The following is a 27,357-nucleotide window of genomic DNA, read 5'->3' on the forward strand; positions in this document are numbered from 1 at the left end:
ATGTTTCTTTTCTCATTTGCTTTCGTTTCTTTGTTGTAGAATTCTTTTTCATAAAAATGGCCTCTGTTTTAGAATTTTTGTTTTGTGATGTCTTATCCATATTAACTTGTCCTGATGTTTCTTGAACATCGACAGATTCCACTACATTAAAATGCACATTCATAGTGTACAAAATGTATATACCATTGTCAGTTGTAACATCATCTATTCTTCCCGGTTTTTTAGCAGAAAACAATTGCCACGTCAAAAGTTGATCATTGAATGAATAAATATCTGTATGAAGCAAGTTTGCCATTGCACTTATTTCAGTATTGGATGCCCACGTTCCATTATCCATTATTCTTTTTCTCAACACATATTCCTTAACTGATGTATATTCATGACTAAATGTATTAATAAATAAGTCACCAGTCTTCAATAAATGATTAGTAATTGCTTTTCTTAATAGTAAATGATTATCTTCAGTTCCAGAAATAATGTATGAAATTGCACGATAAAAACAATTACCATCACCTGTGATATTCGTAATTTGAAGAGGAAGTCCAATCTCTCTAGCTCTGTTAATACTACAATTCTTACCAGTATTTTCACAATGAATACCTATTTCAATACAAATGTTTTTCTTTTGATCTTCTGAGATCGGAATAAATTTAAAATTCTTGTCAGGTCTTTCTCCATACTGAACATTAACAATTTCAATATCACTATCACTTTGCCATCCATTACCTGATGAGACATGACCTTCTTTATTATGTTTTTGGCCTTTAACTTTAGAATCAATATTTTTGTCAGGTGATCTTTTACTGCATTTATACTGGTAAGACGTACTAGGTTCATTAACATCGACATTTCCTCCTATGTTGTTTTGTTCAGAATTATCATCTAAGATGACAGAGGCGCAACATAAAACCATAGACTTATTTTCAACATTTACACCAGTCAGTTCAAACTCAGTTTCATGTAAATTACAGTTCATTGACCTTGCTAATTTTATACAATAATCGTACACACCTTTCCAAGATGTACTGTATATTAAAATACTTTTTCCATGCTCACTAACACAACCAACACGATCTCTTGCATGTGGATCAAATATAAGGAAGCCATTTACACGTTTGATAATAGAAAATGTGCTTCTATTGAAATTCATAAAAAATGCATCATGTTGGTGTAATTCTTGTTCAAGAGCTTGGTGTAATGATAAGGCTCCATATTCAGCCATCGATTCGAGATCCCCATCTATTGTGCCAAACACTGATTCTTTGGGAGATATTACAAAGGTGTTATCCAAAATATCCAATTCTTTCGGTAGTTCTGAAATCATCAAAAGGTCCTCATCCATAGTGGAATCTTTCTGAATGTAACAGTACAACTCGTTTCCAAGAGTCAATATTGTATCAAGGTCTTTGGTGTAAAATTCATTTCCATTCCTCTTTGTAGAATAAAGAATAGCTACAAGACTATTTGCAACACACTGTTTACCACCTGCAAAACCAAATTTATAATTCCCTTGATTGAAACTACCCTGTGCTACAGTTATGTTATTATCATTACTATTATATAGTTGTAATTCATTTATTGATTGTGTATTCTGCCTTATTGGTGTATTCTTTTGTTTTGGTCCCTCATCGATTATCAATTCTTCCGAAAAATTATTTTTTGTTAAAACTTCAATATCCACATCGATAGTATGTTGGTCACATTTAGGATTAGTATGGGACATAATTTTTTCAGTCACTGTTTTTTTAGATCCGTCATCAATTATCGATACTTCGTTTTCGTCAAATTCACAACTTGCACATGTTTGATTTTTATGATCTGTAACATTACTATCAAATCTATTAGTTCTGTTATTCATTTTGCTACTATTTTGTGCTTTCACATCGTCAGTCGCTGTGTTGTAATTTTCTTCAGTACATTTCATTTTAAAGTCGTCATCAGTTTTCATTTCTGAATTGTTATTTTTACCCATGTTCATTAAAATAATATCTTCGCCAATCTGTTCCATAGTATCGCAATCATTCTTGTGGTGTTTTAAATTCAGGTCCATATTATCTTGTGATTCTTTGTTATCAATCTTCTTACTTTTGACAAAACGACCCTTGCTATTTCGTGAACGTTTCGAACCACCACCTGATTGTTGTTGTACTCCGTTTGTTACTTTTGTATTTTTCAAAACACAACACATAGGCTTACCATTCGTTTCGTCATTTTCCTTGTATTCTCTGCAAGTACTTTTATTCATGTTCCATTCTATTTTGTTGTTATTTCGTCTTTCATAGAAATCTTTTACACCTTTGCCAATATATTTTACACCTGGTTCTATAATTATACCATTTATAACGCGCTTTCCCCTTTTCTTATTTCCTCTATTTTTACATCTTTTTTTTCTGTTGTCGGTTCTTTTCTTTGATCTCACCCTTATCCAATCACTACCAAGTAAATCTTCACTTCCTGTTTGTTTACATTTTAATTTGGCATCATTACAACATTCTTCTTTATTTTTAGTTAATTCTGGAAAGTCTGCAGTGATAGAGTCATCAGGTTCTAGAATCATATATCTATTGAAATGACAGTGAATACCTATTTCACCCAACATATTATCAGCAAAATTACTATTCCCACACATCGAACAAATCCAAATTACTCTGGAATCACATACTTTGTCTTCAAAACTATTTCTTACACATGTCACATGAAAATGTTTACTGCAGCAGTCACATGTTATGTAAATGTCCTCTGCTTTCACTTCAATACTGCACAGATCACATTTATCAAACTCTGAAGTAAGGGCTGTACCATAAGATAATATGTTCAGGATATCATTAACTACTTCTTTAAATTCAGTTGTATCTTTGATACATTCACAATAGGCATTACCTGTATCTTCACTTTCATTTTTTATAGTGTTTACATCTTCCACATTCTTAGTTGAACAGCATTCATCAAGTAGGTCCAAGATGTCATCCATGACTGTTTTAAATTCTGTTGCTTTATCCATAATTCCACTATCAACATTACCAGCTGTATTGACAATGTTGCACTCCTTACTTGTCACTTCTTTAGTCGCATACTTATATAAAAATATTATTAAGACAATCACTAACAACAATAGACCATTAACTATTGTTATGAATTTTGTATCCATTATGCAAAAATTCCTTCAAAATACTGAACTCAAATTTCAAATTCAAAAACAATTTATATGTCTTCTACAATTTGAAAAATGTTACAATTAAGTTCCACTTGATATTTGATTTCACTCTTTTAATCAATTCAAACTTTAAAACAATATTGGCTACAGCAAAATATTTGGTTATTAAAATTCTAAAAAAAAATATTCAAGTTAATATTATCTTTGGATTCTATGATTTAAATTTCACGTCAATTTTTGTTTCTCTTTATTGATATATCTTTTGCTGGCTTCTTAGTTAGCCTCTACAAACTAATTATCGATCAAAGATATCTATGTAGAATTCTATTCTTTTGCAAATTATTCCTTTTGTTTTACAGCTATACCTATTACTTAATGCTTGTTAGTACAGTATTTTGTACTTGTTTCTACAAATAATTCTCTTTCAAGCTTCTGCTTGATATTTTTTTTCAAGACTTCTGTCTATTTAAGCTTCTGCTTAATGTTTTGGTATAAATTCTATTTGAAATTCTCTTTTATAATTCTGTTTGTGATTGTGATTAACCCTCGTTGGCACTCTCTTCTGAGAGCAGAATCTCTTCTGAGATCCAGTGGGTTAATATTTTTTTTTCAAGACTTCTGTCTATTTAAGCTTCTGCTTAATATTTTTGTGTAAGTTCTATTTGAAATTCTGTTTGATAATTCTGTTTGTTATGCTAAACCCTCGTTGGCACTCTCTTATGAGAGCAGAATCTCTTCTGAGATTCGGATCTCTTCTGAGATCCAGTGGGTTAATAATATTATCAGTCAGGTACCTGCAATGAAATAAAGAAAAAGAAAAGTTCAGACATGAAATATTTGGACTACCAAAACAAATAAGGCCAACTCACCACCAAATATGTGAAGACGAGTATTATATCAATAGGGCTAATTAAAACAAATCTACATCTGATATTAAAATCTGAAAATGTTCAGAGTATATTGGTCTAATTTAATTGTGCAATAGTATCATTATTTTTCAGAACACAGACAATATGGTCAGTATTCAGTATTGTATGTTATAAAGGGCAGAGACAAGAACAAAAAGACAATTCACTCCCCTTTCATAGATAATCTACCAACACAATGAACTTATATAGATTGGCTATCGGGCGGACAGGAAAGTGATAAAAACAAGAAGTACACCATAAATATGGCCACCGCAAATATGTTTAATATATATCAAATAATAATATATCATAACAAATTCTGTTCATGCCGTATTACGTATATACAATCAATGCTAGCGGTGGTAGTGCATGACTGCGTATAAAGCATGGCAGGTGTGTTCAATAGTCAATTACAGCCGCCATACTGTTGGGTCCCCTCTCCTCTCCATGAAGAATCACTTATTAACTGCAATGATTTTGGAGTCTACCCTCTAGCCAATCTACAGTAAACTCATTTACCAAAGACTCACATAAACAATGTATCAGAAAGGTGCAACCTATTATGTAGTCACTGTCTTCAACAGCTACAATCTACAAAATACAAACATACAAGAAAAATACATTTTTAATACAAATTTAACAGAAATATGCATCATATTATTGATAATTTTCAGTATTTACATACAACTATCTAATTACAATGATTTAATGGACAAAGAATTTCACCAACCAAGTATACGTTGAATAACAATTATTTTAAGACATGCGGTCCCAATTCAACTACCATACGATTCTCGATCAATGTCTATTTCCTCACAATCTCATAGCATAGCTAAGAACAGAATGATTAGGGCAGGGAACATTTTCGCCAGTGTAGCGTAGCAAAAAGCTATACAAAACAACCTTATTGCTACACATTTTGAAAATTGTGTAGCAAAAAATACAATACAAAACTATGTTTATCGACTTAAAAATCAGTTTTATTAGCAATATTGCTAAACAAAATTTTTAAATGAAAATTTTCCCTGTAGGGCCTATATTTTTATTCCATTTGGACCAAACAATTATTTAAAACAGTTCCTTTATCTAAATTATGTCAATCTTCTGTAATATAACTGGCTAAAAAAATATGATACTCCCTATCAGTTTATAATCACTGTCAGAGAGATCCCGGTGCCATCAATGTCAAATAAATAAATAATTTATTTTCTTTACTTACAAAATTTAAGAGGTTATTAGCTTTAAAAAACAGCAAAAACAATCTGGCAGATGTTCAGCACAGCTAATACTACAACAGGTAGAACCTAAAAACAAAACATATAAAGAGAAACTTCATGTAAAAATAGTACAGTAATTGATATCAAGAAGCGAAAATACTAGTTATATATAGTACTCAAATGCCCCTTTTCTTAATTTTTTTTTTGTAAGCTAGTCTAATATTTATACTGTATATATAATTAAAACAAATTTAGTTCATTATTTAATACATTTCTAATAATATAAGCTAGGCCTAGGCTAGGAAAACCAGCATATAAAACTCCATAAACCTACAGTACGGCCGAACTACCATAAACAGTGTTTTATTTTCTAACAATCGCGTATAAGTGTATAAGTCCTAATATATATAATACAGTCTAGGCTACTTACTACGCTGATAATTATTTTAAGAAAAATTTTCCAAGACTACACAGTAAGACTAAAAGTGAACAAACTATTCATATAGGCTAGAAAGAGGACAATCCCCAATTTAGAAGTTACGATTTTGACATCTATTATAGAAGAAAAGGCCTACTACTACTAGTACTAGGCAAGGTAGTAGGGATAACGATGCAAAATTAAAAGTTGTTATTTTTTAACCAATTCAAACATTATCTGTTAGTATTTTGTGTCAATATTCTAATAAAGAAAGAATTACGAAAATCTGACTTGTAGTTTTCGAAATATAGGGTCTAAAACATCGCTGAAAAACATCGTTTTTAGCTACGAACGTTGACAATTGTATGAACACTAGAGGCCTAGCCTACGCCATTTTCGCCTAAAAATTAATAATTACATAATTTAGCCTAAGCCTAGCCTAGGCTAATAACGTTTTATAGTAATTTATATTATATATCAACATTGGAAATATCAATAAAATATGTTATTAAATGTTTATAAAATATATAAAGTTGTTTATTTAACGGAATTCGTACAAATTCATTGCTCTAAATTTGTGTAATAACGATCAGTAGAGAGACACGCCATCCAGAGAAAACATTCCGCTGTGGCCGCCACCAATCACAAAAACTACAAACAAGCCTTCCGCCTGTGTAGCCCACATTCACATAGGCCTAGGGCCTAGCCTACGTAAACAAAACTACAAATCAAATAATCCACATAATTTCTTACCTATTTCTTATAGTATTGAAATCTTAACAAACTTGAGTTTTGTTATTATTATTATTCGCCGACGTTTGCGATTCGATATAGAATACAATTTGTAATATTTTCAGAGCGACTCTGTAAAATCAACATGGAGTCTATAGTTATCCACCACACATACGTCGTCAACACTTTTTCTCCTGGCCTTTCCTCCTACATCTTCCGCTCGCTCAAATTTCACATACACAGTAATGTATGGCATGCAATCTTCGCCAAAAAGACTAATATGTAACGAAAAACGAAAATAGTTTCCACGTAGGCAGGTATCTCTACGTGTATATTGCACGTTGCATTTGCGCGGCGGATAACCCGAACTCGTCAAAGTGACGAGTTCAAATCTAGTATTTATTTCTTTCTTTACACACTTCTCTCCCATTTTTTGTTGGCAGCGTATCTCTAATTCTGGCCAACATATGATTGTATAACTTTGTCAAAAGATTGCCCTGTAGCTGTAGATGTGCAAGAAACTTTTTTTTTATGAATTTTGAGTCGCGCAGCGTAAGTTACGCGCGATTTTATATATTTCAATGATTGATCATAGAATAAAAACTATATGTCATTTTGTATTGAAACTTGGTGAAAATTTAAGTCATATCATGCGCTAACTTTCTATGGAGAGAAAATGGCATGTTTCAAAGAAAGTTACGCGCGCACGCGCGTTTAAAATTTCAAAATGCGAAAAATCAATTTCTAATCAACTTTCTACGCGTTTCATGTCATTTTGAGCATTTCAAAAATTCCCACGCGTGCGCACTTTTCTTACGCGCACATGCGCACGTAGCGCAAAAACATCTTTTTTTTGCTTGATTTTTGTTTTTCCAGCCTTTTCTAGTAAATTTACCAATTTTCAATCAATTTCGACTTACAATCACGTCATACGAGCACGTAGAATTGAACAATTTGGCGAGTTTTTGATGAAAAAGTTAAAAAATTCGTGAAAATTATGCTTTTTTTTTAAAAGTCATAGATTATAAACTACGTGGTGAACTTTTTTTAAATTACACATTCTGAAAGTTGATGAGTTGTAGATATTGAATCATGCATCGTTATAGCTAACAGGACATTGTGACGTCATCGTATGGCCACTCGAATATAAAATATAGGATTTTTTTCTCTTTCGTATAGCTCATCACATTTAATAGAGCGCTTCTCCACTTATCCGTATTCCATTGCCCTCCATTTCTTTATATTGTCTAGGTCAATCAATTATCTTTCGCATGATTCACAATTTTAGAAATTGTGATGACGTCATCATGTCCAAAAGCGTCAATAACTTTGGTCACTTATTTTCACCTATTCTGCACTGTACGTAGTACGTATACAGTATATAGTGTATACCGTATACACTTTGACGTGACGCAAAATTGAGAACGCACTAACATTTTTTCAATGGCATAATCGTTTTTCTGCGCGCAATATTCTAACGTATGACGTGCACGTGGCTTTTGCGCTGCGGATAACCTAACTCGTCCGTAGTGACGAGTTCAAATCTAGTATTTATTTCTTTCTTTACACACTTCTCTCCCATTTTTTGTGGGCAGCGTATCTCTAATTCTAGCCAACAGAAGATTGTATAACTTTGTCAAAAGATTGCCCTATATCTGTAGATGTGCAAGAAACTTTTTTTTTTCAAATTTCGAGTCGCGCAGCGTAAGTTACTCGTGATTTTATGAATTTCAATTATTGATCATAGATTAAAAACTAAAATTCATTTTGTATTGAAACTTGGTGAAAATTTAAGTCATATAATGCGCAAACTTTCTATGGAATAAAAATGGCATGTTTTACAAAAAGTTACGTGCGCATGCGCGTTTAAAATTTCAAAATGCGAAAAATCAATATCTAATCAACTTTCTACGCGTTTCATGTCATTTTAAGCATTTCAAAAATTCCCACGCGTGCGCAATTTTTTTACGCGCACGTGCGCACGTAGCGCAAAAACATCATTTTTTTGCTTGATTTTTGTTTTTCATGTCTTTTTTAGAAAATTTACCAACTTTCAAACAATTTCGACTAAAAATCACGTCATACGAGCACGTAGAATTAAACAATTTACGCGCATTTTTGATGAAAAAGTTCAAAAATTAGTCAAAATTATGCCTTTATTTAAACAGTCATAAATTCTAAACTACGTGGTGAACTTTTTTATAATTACATATTCTGGTAGTAGATGAGTTGCAGATATCAAATCGTGCATCAATATGGCTAACCGGACAATGTGACGTCATCATATGGCCACTCGAATATAAATTATAGGATTTTTTTCTCTTTCCTCGTAGCTCGTCACATTTAATATAGCGCATCTCCACTTATTTGTATTCCATTTCCCCCCATTTTTTTTATGTTGTCTAGGTCTATCAATTATCTTTCGCACGATTCACCATTTTAAAAATTGTGATGACGTCATCATGTTCAAAAGCGTCAATAACTTTGGTCACTTATTTTCACCTATTCTGCACTGTATGTAGTACGTATACAGTATATAGTGTATACCGTATATACTCAGACGTGACAAAAAATAAAGAGCACGCTGAAATTGTTTCAATTACTTAATCGTTTTTCTGCGCGCAATGTTTAAACGTATGACGTGCACGTGGCCTTTGCGCTGCGGATAACCTAACTCGTCCGTAGTGACGAGTTCAAATCTAGTTATTATTGTTATTATTCTTCTTTCTGTACACTTTTTGTTTAGCAAATATCTCAAAAAGTTGAATAACAATGATCACACAAATTTCACAATGTCTTTCAAATACTTTAACTTAGCCATAATAACCTTTTCAGCGTGATCATTCACCTGTGACGTCACGTATACGCCATTTTGTGAAATCACATTATCAATCATATCTCCATAATTAATTATCACATAATAATAAAATTCAATACACGTAAACTTCAGGTCAAGGGTAAAAATATTAGCAAATAAAAAATGCACGTGCACGTAGGGTCATGCACGTGAAATCGCGCGTTAAAAATTTAAAAAGCTCAAAATTAAGTTTTGATCAATTTAGAGCATGAATTAGGTCATTTGCGTGTTTCAAAAAATTACTGCGCAAAAAAATATTTTACGCGCGCGATACTTACAAAGCGTAAAAAATGCAATTTTTTTATACAAATCGCATTCTACTCACCATCCTTAGTACATTCACCAAATTTGAGTCAGTTCCGACTTAAAATAACGCTATACGAGCAGGTTAAAAATGACAAAATGCGCAAATTAATTGCATCAAAGTGATGAAAATGGTGAAAAATAGGGCCCTTTTAAAATGAATATAACTCTTCAGAATGGAAGATGACCCCCAATTTTTTTAACTTAATATGGAAGCCAATGAGTTGTAGATACATATTCATGTACACATTAGACGTACAAAATGGTATGACGTCAACAAATGGCCACTTCAATTTAAAAATTAGTAATTTTTATATTTTTGTGTGCGTTATCACATTCAATAGAGCACATCTCCGTTATTTAAGCCTGTTTTTTGCAGATATTTTAGTATGTGCTTGCTCAATTAATTATCTTTCTCATGAGTTGTCAACATTTTTATTTTGATGACGTCATCACGCGTAAAAATTTGAATAACCAAGGTCATGTAATTTCAGCTACACCATACATTTGAATATCTTATAGCTCTTCTGAATTAAAGTTGACCTTGATGTTTGTAACTTATTATGAGAGCTGATAAAATGTAGATATGAATTTATTTAAAAATTATGCCTATCGGATGTTATAACGTTATCATATGGCCAGTTGAAGTTAAAAAGTAGTTTTTTCATTTTTTTCGTCAAAGTTAAACAAATTTGAAAAAGCGCGCACCGCGCTTCTACGTGTCAATTTTTCTTCCAATTGTTATATTTTATTGCTCAATTCATTATCTTTCGATAGTGTTATCCACAATTTTATTTTGACAACGTCATCATACCAAAAAATTAGAATATGATGTGGGTCCCGTAATTTCACCTATGCTACACTGTATATAGATATACAGTATATACTGTACATAATGTATATGGCATATAATAGGCACAACTCAGCGATATAAGCGTATGCATCATGTCATAGGATGGCGTACATCAACTTTTTACGATCGTATGTTAACGTACATGCATGTTTAAAAAATGTTAATTTCATTAAAATGATAAAAATGATCACCTATAATTCGTCAAAGTGACGAATTAAATTCTAGTTAGGTGATCATTTAGAATAAAATGATCACCTATTGTTATTGTACAAAATCTTTATTAGGTGATCATTTAGAATAAAATGATCACCTATTGTTATTGTACAAAATCTTTATTATTATTGTTATTCTTCTTTCTGTACACTTTTTGTTCGTCAAATATCTCAAAAAGTTGAATAGCAATAATAACAAAAAATTCACAATGTCTTTCAAATACTTTAACTTAGCCATAATAAGCTTTTCAGCGTGATCACTCATCCGTGACGTCACGTATACGCCATTTTGTGAAATCACATTATCAATCATATATCCATAATTCATTATCACATATTTATGAAATTCACTACACGTAAACTTCAGGTCAAGGGTAAAAATATTAGCACGTAAAAACGCGCGCGCACGTAGGGTCATGCGTGTGGAATCGCGCAGTAAAAATTTAAAAAGCTCAAAATTACATTTTAATCAATTTAGAGCATGAATTAGGCCATTTGTGTGTTTCAAAAAATTACTGCGCAAAAAAAATATTTTGCGCGCGCGATACTTACAAAGCGTAAAAATTGCAATTTTTTTATACAAATCGCGTTCTACTCACCATCCTTAGTACATTCACCAAATTTGAGTAAGTTCCGACTTAAAATAACGCTATACGAGCAGGTTAAAAATAACAAAATGCGCAAATTAATTGCATCAAAGTGCTGAAAATGGTGAAAAATAAGGCCTTTTTAAAATGAATATAACTCTTCAGAATGGCAGGTGACCCCCAATTTTTTTAACTTATTCGGGAAGACATTGGGTTGTAGATACATATTCATGTACACATTAGACGTACAAAATGGTATGACGTCATCAAATGGCCACTTAAATTTAAAAATTAGTAATTTTTATCTTTTTGTGTGGGTTATCACATTCAATAGAGCGCATCTCCGTTATTTGAGCCCGATTTTTGCCAAAATTTTAGTATGTGCTTACTCAATTAATTATCTTTCTCAAGAGTTGTCAACATTTTTATTTTGATGATGTCATCATGTGTAAAAACTTTAATAACCAAGGTCGTATAATTTCAGCTACACCATACATTTGAATATGTTATAGCTCTTCAGAATTAAAGGTGACCTTGAAGATTATAATTTATTATGAAAGCTGAATAAATGTAGATATGAATTCATATAAAAATTAAGCTTATCGGATGTTGTGATGTTATCATATGGCCAGTTGAAGTTAAAACGTTGTTTTTAAATTTCTTTAGTCAAAGTTATACAAATTTCAAAGAGCGCGCATTGCGCTTCTACGTGTCAAATTATCTTCCAATCCTTATATTTATTTGCTCAATTCATTATCTTTCGAAATTGTCATCTTCGAGTTTATTTTGATAATTCCATCATATTAAAAAATTTGAACATGATGTGGGTCCCGTAATTTCACCTATGCTACACTGTATATAGATATACAGTATATACTGTACATATTGTATATGACACATAATAGGCACAACTCGGCACTGTAAGCGTATATCAGGATGGTATACATCAACATTTTCCTATTGTATGTTAACGTACGTGCATGTTTAAAAAATATTAATGTCAGTAAAGCGATAAAAATGATCACCTATAATTCGTCAAAGTGACGAATTAAATTCTAGTTGTTATTATTCTTCTTTCTGTACACTTTTTGTTCATCAAATATCTCAAAAAGTTGAATAGCAATGATCACAAAAATTTCACAATGTCTTTCAAATACTTTAACTTAGCCATAATAAGCTTTTCAGCGTGATCTCTCACCCGTGACGTCACGTATACGCCATTTTGTGAAATCACATTATCAATCATATATCCATAATTCATTATCACATATTTATGAAATTCACTACACGTAAACTTCAGGTCAAGGGTAAAAATATTAGCAAGTAAAAACGCGCGCGCACGTAGGGTCATGCGCGTAGAATCGCGCATTAAAAATTTAAAAAGCTCAAAATTACGTTTTAATCAATTTAGAGCATGAATTAGGCCATTTGCGTGTTTCAAAAAATTACTGCGCAAAAAAAATATTTTGCGCGCGCGATACTTACAAAGCGTAAAAATTGCAATTTTTTTATACAAATCGCGTTCTACTCACCATCCTTAGTACATTCACCAAATTTGAGTCAGTTCCGACTTAAAATAACGCTATACGAGCAGGTTAAAAATAACAAAATGCGCAAATTAATTGCATCAAAGTGCTGAAAATGGTGAAAAATAAGGCCTTCTTAAAATGAATATAACTCTTCAGAATGGCAGGTGACCCCAAATTTTTTTAACTTATTCGGGAAGCCATTGGGTTGTAGATACATATTCATGTACACATTAGACGTACACAATGGTATGACGTCATCAAATGGCCACTTCAATTTAAAAATTAGTAATTTTTATCTTTTTGTGTGGGTTATCACATTCAATAGAGCGCATCTCCGTTATTTGAGCCCGATTTTCGCCGAAATTTTAGTATGTGCTTGCTCAATTAATTATCTTTCTCATCAGTTGTCAACATTTTTATTTTGATGACGTCATCATGTGTAAAAACTTTAATAACCAAGGTCGTGTAATTTCAGCTACACCATACATTTGAATATGTTATAGCTCTTCAGAATTAAAGGTGACCTTGAAGATTATAATTTATTATGAAAGCTGATTAAATGTAGATATGAATTCATATAAAAATTAAGCCTATCGGATGTTGTGATGTTATCATATGGCCAGTTGAAGTTAAAACGTTGTTTTTAAATTTCTTTAGTCAAAGTTATACAAATTTCAAAGAGCGCGCATTGCGCTTCTACGTGTCAAATTATCTTCCAATCCTTATATTTATTTGCTCAATTCATTATCTTTCGAAATTGTCATCTTCGAGTTTATTTTGATAATTCCATCATACCAAAAAATTTGAACATAATGTGGGTCCCGAAATTTCACCTATGCTACACTGTATATAGATATACAGTATATACTGTACATATTGTATATGACACATAATAGGCACAACTCAGCACTATAAGCGTATAACAGGATGGTATACATCAACATTTTCCTATTGTATGTTAACGTACGTGCATGTTTAAAAAATATTAATGTAAGTAAAGCGATAAAAATGATCACCTATAATTCGTCAAAGTGACGAATTAAATTCTAGTTAGGTGATCATTTAGAATAAAATGATCACCTATTGTTATTGTACAAAATCTTTATTATTATTATTGTTATTATTCTTCTTTCTGTACACTTTTTGTTTAGCAATTATCTCAAAAAGTTGAATAACAATGATCACAAAAATTTCACAATGTCTTTCAAATACTTTAACTTAGCCATAATAAGCTTTTCAGCGTGATCACTCAACCGTGACGTCACGTATACGCGATTTTGTGAAATCACACTATCAATCATATCTCCATAACTCTTTATCACATATCAATAAAATTCACTATACGTAAACTTCAGGTGAAGGGTAAAAATATTAACAAATAAAAACTTACGCGTTTCAAGGTCATGCACGTGAAATCGCGCGTTAAAATTTTAAAAAGCTCAAAATTAAGTTTTGATCAATTTAGAGCATGAAATAGGCCATTTGCGTGTTTTAAAAAATTACTGCGCAAAAATATATTTTTGCGCACGGGATTTTTAAAAAGCGTAAAAAATAAAATTTGATGTATACATCACATTCTACTCATAATCCTTAGTACAATATCCGACTTTGAGTCCATTCAGACTTAAAATAACGCTATACGAGCACGTTAAAAAGGACAAAATGCGCACATTAATTGTACAAAAGTGCTAAAAATGGTAAAAAGTAGGGCCTTTTTAAAATGAATATAACTCTTCAGAATGGAAGATGACCCCCAATTTTTTTAACTTAATATGGAAGCAAATGAGTTGTAGATATAAATGTATATACACATTAGACGTACAAAATGGTATTACGTCATCAAATGGCCACTTGAATTTAAAAATTAGGATTTTTTTCCTTTTTGTGTAGGTTATCACATTCAATAGCGTGCATCTCCGCTATTTGAGCTCGATTTTCGCACAAATTTCATTGTGTGCTTGCTTAATTATTTATCTTTCTCATATGTTGTCAACATTTTCATTTTGATGACGTCATCACGCGTAAAAACTTAATAACGTAGGTCATGTAATTTCACCTTCGCCGTAAATTTGAATATCTTACAGCGCTTCAGAATTGAAGGTTACCTTGATGATTATAATTTATTATGAAAGCTGATGAAATGTAGATATGAATTCATATAAAAACCAAGCCTATCGGATGTTGTGACGTTAAAATATGGCCAGATGAAGTTAAAAAGTAGTTTTTTCATCTTTTTCGTCAAAGTTATACAAATTTCAAAGAGCGCGCATTGCGCTTCTACGTGTCAAATTATCTTCCAATCCTTATATTTATTTGCTCAATTCATTATCTTTCGAAATTGTCATCTTCGAGTTTATTTTGATAATTCCATCATACCAAAAAATTTGAACATGATGTGGGTCCCGTAATTTCACCTATGCTACACTGTATAAAGATATACAGTATATACTGTACATATTGTATATGACACATAATAGGCACAACTCAGCACTATAAGCGTATATCAGGATGGTATACATCAACATTTTCCTATTGTATGTTAACGTACGTGCATGTTTAAAAAATATTAATGTCAGTAAAGCGATAAAAATGATCACCTATAATTCGTCAAAGTGACGAATTAAATTCTAGTGAGAAATTGTTTTTGTAAAAAAAAAAATGTTTCTTCACAATTTCTTTCTGTACAGATTTTGTTTAACAAATATCTCAAAAAGTTTAATGTCAATGATTACCAAAATTTCAGAATGTCTTTCAAATACTTTAACTTAGTCCTAATAAGCTTTTCCGCGTGATCACTCATCCGTGACGTCATTTATACGTCATTTTGTGAAATCTCATTATCAATCATATCTCCATAATTAATTATCACATATTAATGAAATTCACTATACGTAAGCTTCAGATCAAGGGTAAAAATATTAGCAAATAAAAATGAACGCGCACGTAGGGTCATGCGCGTGAAATAGCGCTTTAAAAATTTAAAAAGCTCAAAATTATGTTTTGATCAATTTAGAGCATGAATTAGGCCATTTGCGTGTTTTAAAAAATTACTGCGCAAAAACACGTTTTTGCGCGTGCGTACACAGAAAGCGTAAAAAATACAATTTTTTGTACAAACTGCATTCTACTCATCTTCCTTGGTACATCCACCAAATTTGAGTCCATTTCGACTTAAAATAACGCTATACGAGCAGGTTAAAAATGACAAAATGCGCAAATTAATTGCATCAAAGTTCTGAAAATGGTGAAAAATAAGGCCTTTTTAAAATGAATATAACTCTTAAGAATGGCAGGTGACCCCCAATTTTTTTAACTTATTATGGAAGCCAATAAGTTGTAGATATAAAGGTATATAAACATTAGACGTACAAAATGGTATTACGTCATCAAATGGCCACTTGAATTTAAAAATTAGGATTTTTTTCCGTTTTGTGTAGGTTATCACATTCAATAGAGCGCATCTCTGCTATTTGAGCCCGATTTTCGCACAAATTTCAGTGTGTGCTTGCTTAATTATTTATCTTTCTCATAAATTGTCAGTGTTTTTATTTTGATGACGTCATCACGCGTAAAAACTTGAACAACGTAGGTCGTTTAATTTCACCTTCAACGTAAATTTGAATATCTTACAGCTCTTCAGAATTGAAGGTTACCTTGATGATTATAATTTATTATGAAAGCTGATGAAATGTAGATATGAATTCATATAAAAACCAAGCCTATCGGATGTTGTGACGTTAACATATGGCCAGATGAAGTTAAAAAGTAGTTTTTTCATCTTTTTCGTCAAAGTTATACAAATTTCAAAGAGCGCGCACAGCCCTTCTACGTGCCAGATTCTCTTCCAATTCTTATATTTATTTGCTCAATTCATTATCTTTCGAAATTGTCATCTTTGAGTTTATTTTGATAATTCCATCATACCAAAAAATTAGAACATGATGTGGGTCCCGTAATTTCACCTATGCTACACTGTATATAGATATACAGTATATACTGTACATATTGTATATAGCATATAATAGGCACAACTCAGCACTATAAGCGTGTGCATCATGTCATAGGATGGCGGACATCAACTTTTTACGATCGTATGTTAACGTACATGCATGTTTAAAAAGTGTTAATTTCATTAAAATGATAAAAATGATCACTTATAATTCGTCAAAGTGACGAATTAAATTCTAGTGAGAAATTGTTTTTGTAAAAAAAAAATGTTTCTTCGCAATTTCTTTCTGTACAGATTTTGTGTAACAAATATCTCAAAAAGTTTAATGTCAATGATTACCAACATTTCAGAATGTCTTTCCAATACTTTAACTTAGTCCTAATAAGGTTTTCAGCGTGATCCCTCATCCGTGACGTCATCTATTCGCCATTTTGTGAAATCACATTATCAATCATATCTCCATAATTAATTATCACATATTAATGAAATTCACTACACGTAAACTTCAGGTCAAGGGTAAAAATATTAGCATATAAAAACACACGCGCACGTAGTGTCATGCGTGTGAAATCGCGCGTTAAAAATTTAAAAAGCTCAAAATTAACTTTTGATCAATTTAGAGCATGAATTAGGCCATTTGCGTGTTTCAAAAAATTACTGCGCAAAAACACGTTTTTGCGCACGCAATTCGTAAAAAGCGTAAAAAATAAAATTTGATGTAAACATCACATTCTACTCACAATCCTTAGTACATTCTCCGATTTTGAGTCCATTCCGACTTAAAATAACGCTGTACGAACACGTTAAACATGACAAAATGCGGACATTAATTGCACAAAAGTGCAAAAAATGGTAAAAATAAAGGCCTTTTAAAATGAATATAACTCTTCAGAATGGCAGGTGACCCCCAATTTTTTTAACTTAATATGGAAGCCAATAAGTTGTAGATATAATTATATATAAACATTAGACGTACAAAATGGTATTACGTCAAAAAATGGCCACTTGAATTTAAAAATTAGGATTTTTTTTCCGTTTTGTGTAGGTTATCACATTCAATAGAGCGCATCTCTGCTATTTGAGCCCGATTTTCACACAAATTTCAGTGTGTGCTTGCTTAATTATTTATCTTTCTCATAAATTGTCAGTGTTTTCATTTTGATAACGTCATCACGCGTAAAAACTTGAATAACGTAGGTCGTGTAATTTCACCTTCGCCGTAAATTTGAATATCTTACAGCTCTTCAGAATTGAAGGTTACCTTGATGATTATAATTTATTATCAAAGCTAATGAAATGTAGATATGAATTCATATAAAAACCAAGCCTATCGGATGTTGTGACGTTAACATATGGCCAGATGAAGTTAAAAAGTAGTTTTTCATCTTTTTCGTCAAAGTTATACAAATTTCAAAGAGCGCACACGGCGCTTCTACGTGCCAGATTCTCTTCCAATTCTTATATTTATTTGCTCAATTCATTATCTTTCGAAATTGTCATCTTTGAGTTTATTTTGATAATTCCATCATACCAAAAATTTAGAACATGATGTGTGTCCCGTAATTTCACCTATGCTACACTGTATATAGATATACAGTATATACTGTACATATTGTAAAATGGCATATAATAGGCACAAGTGATATAAGTGTATGCATCATGTCATAGGATGGCGTACATCAACTTTTTACGATCGTATGTTAACGTACATGCATGTTTAAAAAATGTTAATTTCATTAAAATGATAAAAATGATCACCTATAATTCGTCAAAGTGACGAATTAAATTCTAGTTTAACATTTTTATTTGCTCTGACTCTAAAACTGACTTTAAGAGAATTGCCAATGGATGAAATTTGAGTGCTTATTCAGATTACTTTTTCTTATTGCACTTTAATGTGTTGTCGTCTTTAGAGTATTTTAGCATTAAATACTACGGTAACTATTGGTTTATGTCATCTTGACTACAGTATGTTACCGTTGATGATTTAACATGCATTTTGATGACCAGCCACACACCTGTAGTCGTGTTTACCCAAGCCAGTTATAAGGAAATATCCAATTGGTTATCCGCAACGAAGTTGCAGGATAACCTCTTGTGATTGTACGAAATCATCATCATCATCATCATCATCAACTTTTTATTCTTCTTCTTTCTTTCTGTATGATTTTTGTGTAACGCTTTTCTCTAAAACTCGCAAACATAACATTTTGTTAACTATGTTAACATTTTGACATTTATGTAACGTCGTCAAGCGAAGCTTTTCATGATGTTTACAATTGCGCAACGTGACGTACGCGCGATTTAACGATTTTATCGTATTTAACATATGTCGAAAACCAAATAACATTTTAAAGTGAAACTTTGCAAAAGTTTAATTTATATCATGCGCTAAATTTCTGTTGAAAAAAAATTGCGTGTTTTACACAAAGTTACGCGCGCACGCACATTTAAAATTTCAAAATGCGCAAAATTAATTTATAATCAACTTTCTACGCGTTTCATGTCGTTTTAAGCATGTCAAAAATTCCCACGCGTGCGCACATTTCTACGTGTGCGGTGCGCACGTAGCATTGAAAACGTATTTTTTTCGCGTGATTTATGTTTTTCCAGCCTTTTCTAGTAATTTTACCAAATTTTAAACAATTTCGACTTAAAGATACGTCATACGAGCACGTCGAATTGGACAATTTGCGCGCGTTTTTTATGAAAAGGTTAAAAAATTCGTTTAAAATATGCCTTTTTTTAAACAGTCGTAATTTCTAAACTAGACGGTCAAATTTTTGTGGATGACATATTCTGGAAGTAGATGAGTTGTAGATATCGGATCAGGTATTAATATGGCTAACCGGACATTGTGACGTCATCGTATGGCCACGCGAATATAAAATTTAGGATTTTTCTATCTTTCGTCATAGCTCATCACATTGAATAGAGCGCATCTCCACTTATCCGTTTTCCATTTTCACCCCGATTTTGATATTGTCTAGGTCAATCAACTATCTTTCGCATGAGTTAAAAATATTTTAATTTTTTTGACGTCATCATGCCTAAAAATTTAAATCACGTGTAGCATCAATTTCATCTTTACAGTAAATTTTAATCTGTTATAGCTCGTAAGAATAAAATGTGATAATCACGATTAAAACTTTTTCTGGAAGCTATTGGATTGTAGATATGAAATTATGTAAAAATGTTGCCAATCGGATGTTGTGACGTCATCATATGGCCAGTTAAATAAAAAAGGTCGTATTTTCATCTTTTTCGTCATAATTCATTACATTTAAAAGAGCGCGCATCAATATTTAACGTATTCAAATTTCTTCTACACGCTAATACGTTGTTGCTGAGATAATTTGCTTTCGGAATTGCTAACTTCGCGTTTCATTTTAAAACCATCAACATGTTAAAAATTGCAATAAATAGTGGGTCCCGTAATTTCACCTATTCTACACTGTATGTGATATGGATACAGATTATACTGTGTATACTATATATGAATTTAAATAATAAAATTCAGCAATAACAACAGATCATATTCTTCAGTTCAGGTCATAATGCCAACGTGAACACTTCCTTTTGTCCTCAACCTATCCCCTTAATGTTAATGTTGCACCACTTGCGCGGCGGATAACCAAACTCGTCAAAGTGACGAGTTACATGTCTAGTTATTAACTCCGTTTATTTTAGAATTATTATTGGAAACTTTATACAGTTATTACTAGAAAACATTGTTTTATTTTTTAGATTGAGAATTGAATTTTAAATGAAATTTAAAAAAATTAAATATCGAGAGAATTGAAGTTGAAAAACTATACAAGAAACTAATTTGCTACTGTATGTAAAAAAAACAACAATTTAAAAAAATGTGATTCATAAAAATCTACAATGAAATCATAGTCAGTCAATGTCAATAAGGGTCTGTTTCTGCTGAAAAAATCAAAATAATCAATTTTTTCCAGTCACTGCAAACCACAAAAATAATCGCGTTGCAATTGAAAATTGCTACGACTTTAATCGGTTATTCAGGTAATCGGTTTTTAAAATCACGTCATCATTCCCCCACAGCGCAGTTCAAGTTACAGTATGAAAGGCCGATGAGAGTTGGTTTGTTTACATCCTATCGCTGCCTAAAACTCTCACATGTAGGATTAAAAATTACTCTTACGTAAAGCTATATTATTTCTAAAATAAACATCTAGGCCTACTACCGTACCACATACAACAGAATAATGATGTTATATTAATAAGGACACGTCGGCGAAAAAAGTTTGTTTCGCCGTTCGTTGGTTCTACCTTCGGCCTGGCCTGCTAGGCCTATGGGCTATATATTTCTACCGAAACAAGTCAACAGACAACAGGCCTAAAAAATGACATGTAAAACATCGTTAGCCTGGACTGGTGGTATGTAACAGGTGTACTTGTAACACAGAATCCTGGAGTCTCTCGGTATAATTCTCCCCCACAAAATAATAAAAATCAAATGTTTAACATTTGATTTTTATTCGGTCTATATCGCGATCGTGGTTTTGCTGATCGTCGTCGATATCGCGCAAATAAACAGCATGCTTTGTGACGTGAATAAGTTTGTCATACTCTAGAGGTCAAAGTGAGGTCAATAATCGCTATTTGTGTTGCAGCTCAAAACTGCTCCGTATAATCGGTTAAAACAAGAAATAATCGATTAAAACAAGCAATGGATTGAGTGTTTTTAATCGGTTATTTTATTTTGCGCCGTTTCTGCTGCTAAAAAATAATCAATTAAAAACATAAACGGGTAATAATCGATTATTTCTTCTCAGCAGAAACAGGCCCTAAGATAATAAACATTGTTTAAATTATTCAGAAAATTTGGGGGCATGTACAGTACAGTACAGTAGAGACTAATGCTCTATCAACTTTATGTGACAAAAAATTGTGATGTGCCCATATTGACACGATGACATCATATCACTCCATATAAAGGGCACATCACACTTTTTTGTCAAACTAAGTTCATACAGTAGTGTTGACAAAGTAAGACATTTAGATTTATTGGGAATATTTTGGGAGGGTGAATTAAATCATGATTTATCAGGATAGCTGGGAGGTCTGGGCTGTACAGTACATAGCTGAGCAGAATACATCATGCACTCACTGTACAGTGTGCAATGAACAGTTGAATAGTAAATTTGTAAAAAGTTGTTTGCACAGCTGAAACCAGTTAGTCCTTAAAACAAGGCATTTTATAATTACCTATGATATTACTGTAGATTGATAGTAACCTTTGAACTTTACCTCTTTACAAAACATCTCCCCCAAAAAATATTCTGTTACCAGAGGAACAAATTGGCTCCAAGCTACAGTTTATTCAGGAAATGGAGTTAATTTTGCAACTTAAAACAGTGTATTGCACGGCTGTTCTGGCCAGTATACACATCTGGTTTTGGTGCACTGTGTATTAAAACTGCCAATGTGCATTAAGTTTTGTGTGAACTGATTATGGCGAACAGATGCGTTGAGTTGTCAGATAAAGGAAACTTAGTGATAAGCTGTGCCAGGCCTATTGGGATAGGCCTGTTTAGTCATTTTCATGTTTAAAATGTTACCGAGGATATAAAGTATGCAGTTAAACAAGTATAGTAAGTTTGTTGGGTCTGCGGCTAAAAAAGGTGCAAAATTAAAACGTCATGTTCATCATGTACTGGATGTCATTGTATGACAAAAATAAACGCATCAAATGATGTTTTTCATCATTTTCATAAATCAATCATTTGTACCTTATGTTTTTAACACTCAAACTGCCATTATGACCAACTATACACAGAGATCTGTGTACAGTACAACAGCCAGACAAGCATACTGTACTAATTTCAGTCCTTAATTAATGAAGTTTGCAAAATCAATTGATAGGCCTACTGTTGAATTGCATTTATAGGCTTGTGAATGTTGTTCTCCCCCTGCTACAGTAGTTGATTCTTAGGTGTTTTTTGGCATATTAAATTTGCTTTTAATTTCCTTCGAATGTTAATAATTGATTAATAAATGATTAACACCTTGTGTTAAAGTTTACTTTCTTTTCGTTTGTAAATATTCTGTACAAAAAATTTTCTATCAATATTGTTTAATTTTTAAATTGTATTATTTAAATAGTGATTGGTTAATTAAATGAGCATACAGTACTGTACATAGGGACTGTCCACTTGCTTTTGATACCGACATACCTGACTTGTAAAAATGGAATTATGTATAAAGAATTCAAACAGTGTGATTACAATCATAGTGTGTCTACACAAAATGTCTGATGTACAGTACCCTTGCATGTACAGTAATACTATAGTGATAATCTGATATGCCCAAATATGGTAGTGATATGACATCATCATGTCCATATGGGAACATCACATAACTTCGATAGTGTAGACAGAGCTTAAAGTATGTGCAGTAAATGGTGACTAGAGTTGTAACAAAAACTAATTATTTAACTTGGTCATACCCGAAAAGTTAGTAGAGTAGAGTATACAGTAAAACAAATTTCTCTTTTAATTTATATAAAAAAAATTATTCTGTAAACAGTACACATTTTTTAAAGTAAAAGTCTTCTATAGAGGATGATACCCAAAATTCAAACTTCCAAAACATTTACATTAAACAGAAAAAATATGATCAGGAACTTTGGTTAAAAAAAGAAAGTGAAACTAACGACCATTTGGCTAATTTGCAAGCAGAATGTTGGAAATAATTTAAGTTGAATTAGCGTGAAATAGCTGTCGGAGTAATGTTCATGTCCCGAACAGCCGGCATTGCAAAGTCTTTGATTCATGTTTACGAATTAAAGAGGGTGTCTGTTCTGCAACCTTAATTGCTCTCGAAAATGTGTGAGCTGAAAGTATTGAATTATGATAAGTCTGCTCAAGGGAGTGTTATATTGAGTGTTAGGTATATGATACTGTTGTTTGTAGTCTATATTTAATATTTTATTTTGTTGCTATGAGAATTGTAATACTGTATTACTAGATGTACTGTATACAGTTAGCAGTTCATAAATGATGAAGCACCACAGCAGTTTTGTGAGGTTTAGAAAGTTGAGATTGCAGCCCTATCAAAATGTTACTGCAGTGCTTAACTGCAGTAACTGTAAGTTTTCAATTAAAACAAAATGTAATGGTAATTTGCTGTACTGTACATCAACGCTTCTAATTTCTCTGTGAGCCTCCCATACTGTATGCTTGTCCAATTTTTGATCTCCGAATATTAAAAAAAATCTTCGAAAATTTTTTAACGAGAAGATAAAAACATCTTTCAAAGCCATTTTACTGTCTGATTTTGTTTTTTAGAAACATTTGATTAGTTGCTAGAATTGACAACACACTTCTGGTACACATTGTGCGAGATATTGTGTGATTACAACTTGTAAATAAAATGCATCAAATCTTTACTGTAAATGCAACAAATCCGTTAAAAACGTGTAAAATCCATTAAAATGAGTCAAATTATATAACTCCTGAAATTGTTAACTTGGTTTAGATTTAAAGGTACTGTATAATATAGTACTGCACAATAGTAATTATACAAGTTGTATTTTTTTGGAAAGTTATTTAATATTATTTTTGTAATAATTGTTTGGATGACTGGAAGCAATTACTGTACAACCTGTTTAATTATTTGGAGAAATGCAATAAAGTATGTACTCTGCTATTATTAGTAATCGTACACAATTTTTCCATTGATATTTGTTTTCAGTTTTCTATTTTTGAAAGATTCTTGTATCTAAACATATGGTTTGGATGACTGTAAGCAGAATATACTACAACTTGTTTAATCATTGGGAGTATTAAGCAACAGGTACATAGCATACTGTGATGAATCATGTGAGGTCTTTGTATTCCCCCAGGTCATAGCACAACCAGCTTGATATCCCCAGTCTCCAATGAAAGTTCACCTACCCCATTTTAACTCCATGCGACCCACTTCCAAATGTCGGGCTGTATTGAAAGAAAATATCTGTTCATCATTTATTTTTGCTGTTGGCTGTTTTCTACATTTTTGCAACTCACAGTACATTATAGACACTGATAGTCCCAAATATTTTTTTGAAAAATATCACATTTCATTTGTGGGAACTGTTTTAATTATAACTAAATATTACATTTTTATAGTACATTTGCTGTATTTTAACTAATAATCTATCTTTCTACAATGTAAGTAATTTGTGATTCAGGACCTGTGTGAGAGCTTCTTTTAATAGCACATTTTTAAATATTTTTAAAACCGAGTTTATTTGGAGCAAATTTTTAAATTGCACTAAATTGTGGTCTCAATTTGGTCTCATCTTGGGTCACTGAATTGCGCAAACATTTAAACCCTCTGTGGATGATAGTAATGTTGTTACACAACCAACCACTATACCACCAAAAGTACAAAGAAAGTTACAACATGAATTTTGTTTACAGTACTGTACCAAAGTTTTATTCCCTGTAGAAAGAGGCCCATCAAGTTTGTTTACTGTGTTTATGCTGTATTAAATGTATTTTGTTTTATAAAACCTCTCGGTGAATTGTGACCGACCTTGGATTTGCAAAACTTCACATCCAGCAACGCTCGAAAGAACCAAGAAATCATTAACTATCGCGTAAAAATATGTAAATATTCGTGGTCCGGCTCGATCATCGTTAATGATTCAATGCAACTTAACGCAACTAGTCGTAACGTTTCATTGACAGGAAAACAGGCTTTAGGCTATTGGCGCAAAAAAAACATTTTCGTACTGTATATTAAAGGTCTAAAAAAATCCACTATATTCAGACAATTATATGACAAGAATTGGCTGCCCAAAATGCCTCAGATGCTATCTCCGGGCGTCTACAAACAAAAATCCCTGGAAGAGCATGACTCCCCTAGAAGATTATTTTCTCATATCGGCCCCCTTTTTAGCAAAATCCTATATCCGCCCCTGATTCTACTAAACGGAAAACTGACATTGGTAGTGAAAATAGAAAATTTGTAGAAATTTGTGCCATATAAAAAAAACTGTAGTGTGCGGTTAATTAAATATTGTATTCTAACCTGTATCCAAAGTCAAAGCTCTGCCCAACTAATGACACATCCTCCCAATTCAACTTGTAAACATTCATAAATTGTGTAAAAGTATCAACAAGGCAATTTTATGATAACAACATGACAACAAACATAATTGTTTTGTTGAAATCATTGGAGATTGTAAGTTAATGGAACTTTGTAGATAAACTATTCAACATTCGCAAATCAAATTAGTACATGTACAATAAAGTGTAGTACATATTATGATTTCCCACAAGTGGAAATTGACTAATCGAAAGTTGAAAGCAATGTCCACAATTATTATTATTCATCTACCTATTATACTGTATAAATTTACATACTTTGATGTTTTTTACTTGATCTTTCTTTGACCTTCAATTCAACTAGTAGCACAACACTACGGATTGGCAAAATATAGGTATAATAAAAAAATTTATATTTTTTATTTTATTTTATTATTAAAATCATGTCACAATTAAATTTAGTTTAGAACTTGTGTCGAGTGGCCATATTGTTGTCGCTGTTATGACAGGGGCACCGAAAACCATACCTAGATTGCACAGGTTCAAGTCACTCCTTGACCATTGTTCTGGTGGTACAACAAGTCTTCTTGAGTGCACTAAAGAACCCAGGTCATCTTTTGGAGTACAGGGTTACCCTGGTGTACTGGTTCATTCAGCCCCTGTCTTGCTTGACCGTAAAGGCCCATATACACTAAGACGATAACGATCGACAATTAAACTAGAAAACGCATTTTTCATACATAAAACAAAAAAAATATAAAGACGTTTCATTCTAGAACTATAGAATAACCATCTGTGCTTCCTTTGATTAAAAGATATTTTTGTACACGTCCAATCAATTGATGTCCTATTTAGTAAGACTAATACAACGATTTTATCGTTTTTATTTATCATGACGTCATTTGAATGGAATTTAAAAAATATTATTTTTATCACAGATAGCATAAATGATTATCCTATAGTTCTAACGAAAACATTTCTAATTTCTTTTGTTTTATGTTTAAACAAAATGCATGCTTATATATTTATCGTCGATCGTTATCATCTTAGTGTAAATGGGCCTTTATGCTTTAAACTACAGTAAACAGAAAATCTGAGTAGGATTCCACTGAGCTATTCAAGTACACTAGAAGGAGAGAACGAACAACAAAACTCTTTTTTACTTGGCCTTATTGGCCATTTCAAATACGGTTTTAGGCAGTAAACACTATTATTGTAAACTGTTGTGAGATCAAACAATATTATAATCGACAATTTTCTTGCTATAATTAATGTTGGCAGTTTGAACAAAAGTATGGGCTAAGGATGACAGTTAAACATTAATTGTAAAGTCTGGCGTTTGTTAGCATTTTAACTTGAGGTAATTACGTTGACAATGAAGATGTTGGTTTGTGTCGCAATGCACCAGGTTTTTTATTCCTGTCAGGACGTCTACAAAATTGCCTTCTGTTCCAAACGGATCGGAATCAAAAGATAATTCCTAATGGATTGGTCATCCAAGCCTTTACAGAATTTGATTGAAGTAAATGTTGTTTTTCCATCATAGTTGATGACATACAGTGATAGTGCAAAAAAA

The 27,357-nt window shown here is 32.1% G+C and overlaps 1 protein-coding gene and 1 long non-coding RNA gene across 2 annotated transcripts in view; one reads left to right on the forward strand and one right to left on the reverse strand.

Moving 5' to 3' along the window:
* The window catches only part of LOC140057206 (uncharacterized), a 137,208-nt gene that overhangs the window by 21,579 nt on the left and 88,272 nt on the right, over positions 1 to 27,357 (forward strand). The window lies entirely within an intron of this gene.
* LOC140057208 (uncharacterized) lies at positions 3,304 to 6,587 on the reverse strand. The gene is made up of 4 exons (XR_011846884.1): positions 6,451 to 6,587; positions 5,282 to 5,366; positions 4,593 to 4,653; positions 3,304 to 3,948 (listed from the first exon to the last, which is right to left on the reverse strand). It is a non-coding gene; the product is annotated as an uncharacterized lncRNA (long non-coding RNA).

The sequence above is a fragment of the Antedon mediterranea genome, chromosome 8 (genome assembly GCF_964355755.1).
Source record: "Antedon mediterranea chromosome 8, ecAntMedi1.1, whole genome shotgun sequence".
Taxonomy (NCBI): domain Eukaryota; kingdom Metazoa; phylum Echinodermata; class Crinoidea; order Comatulida; family Antedonidae; genus Antedon; species Antedon mediterranea.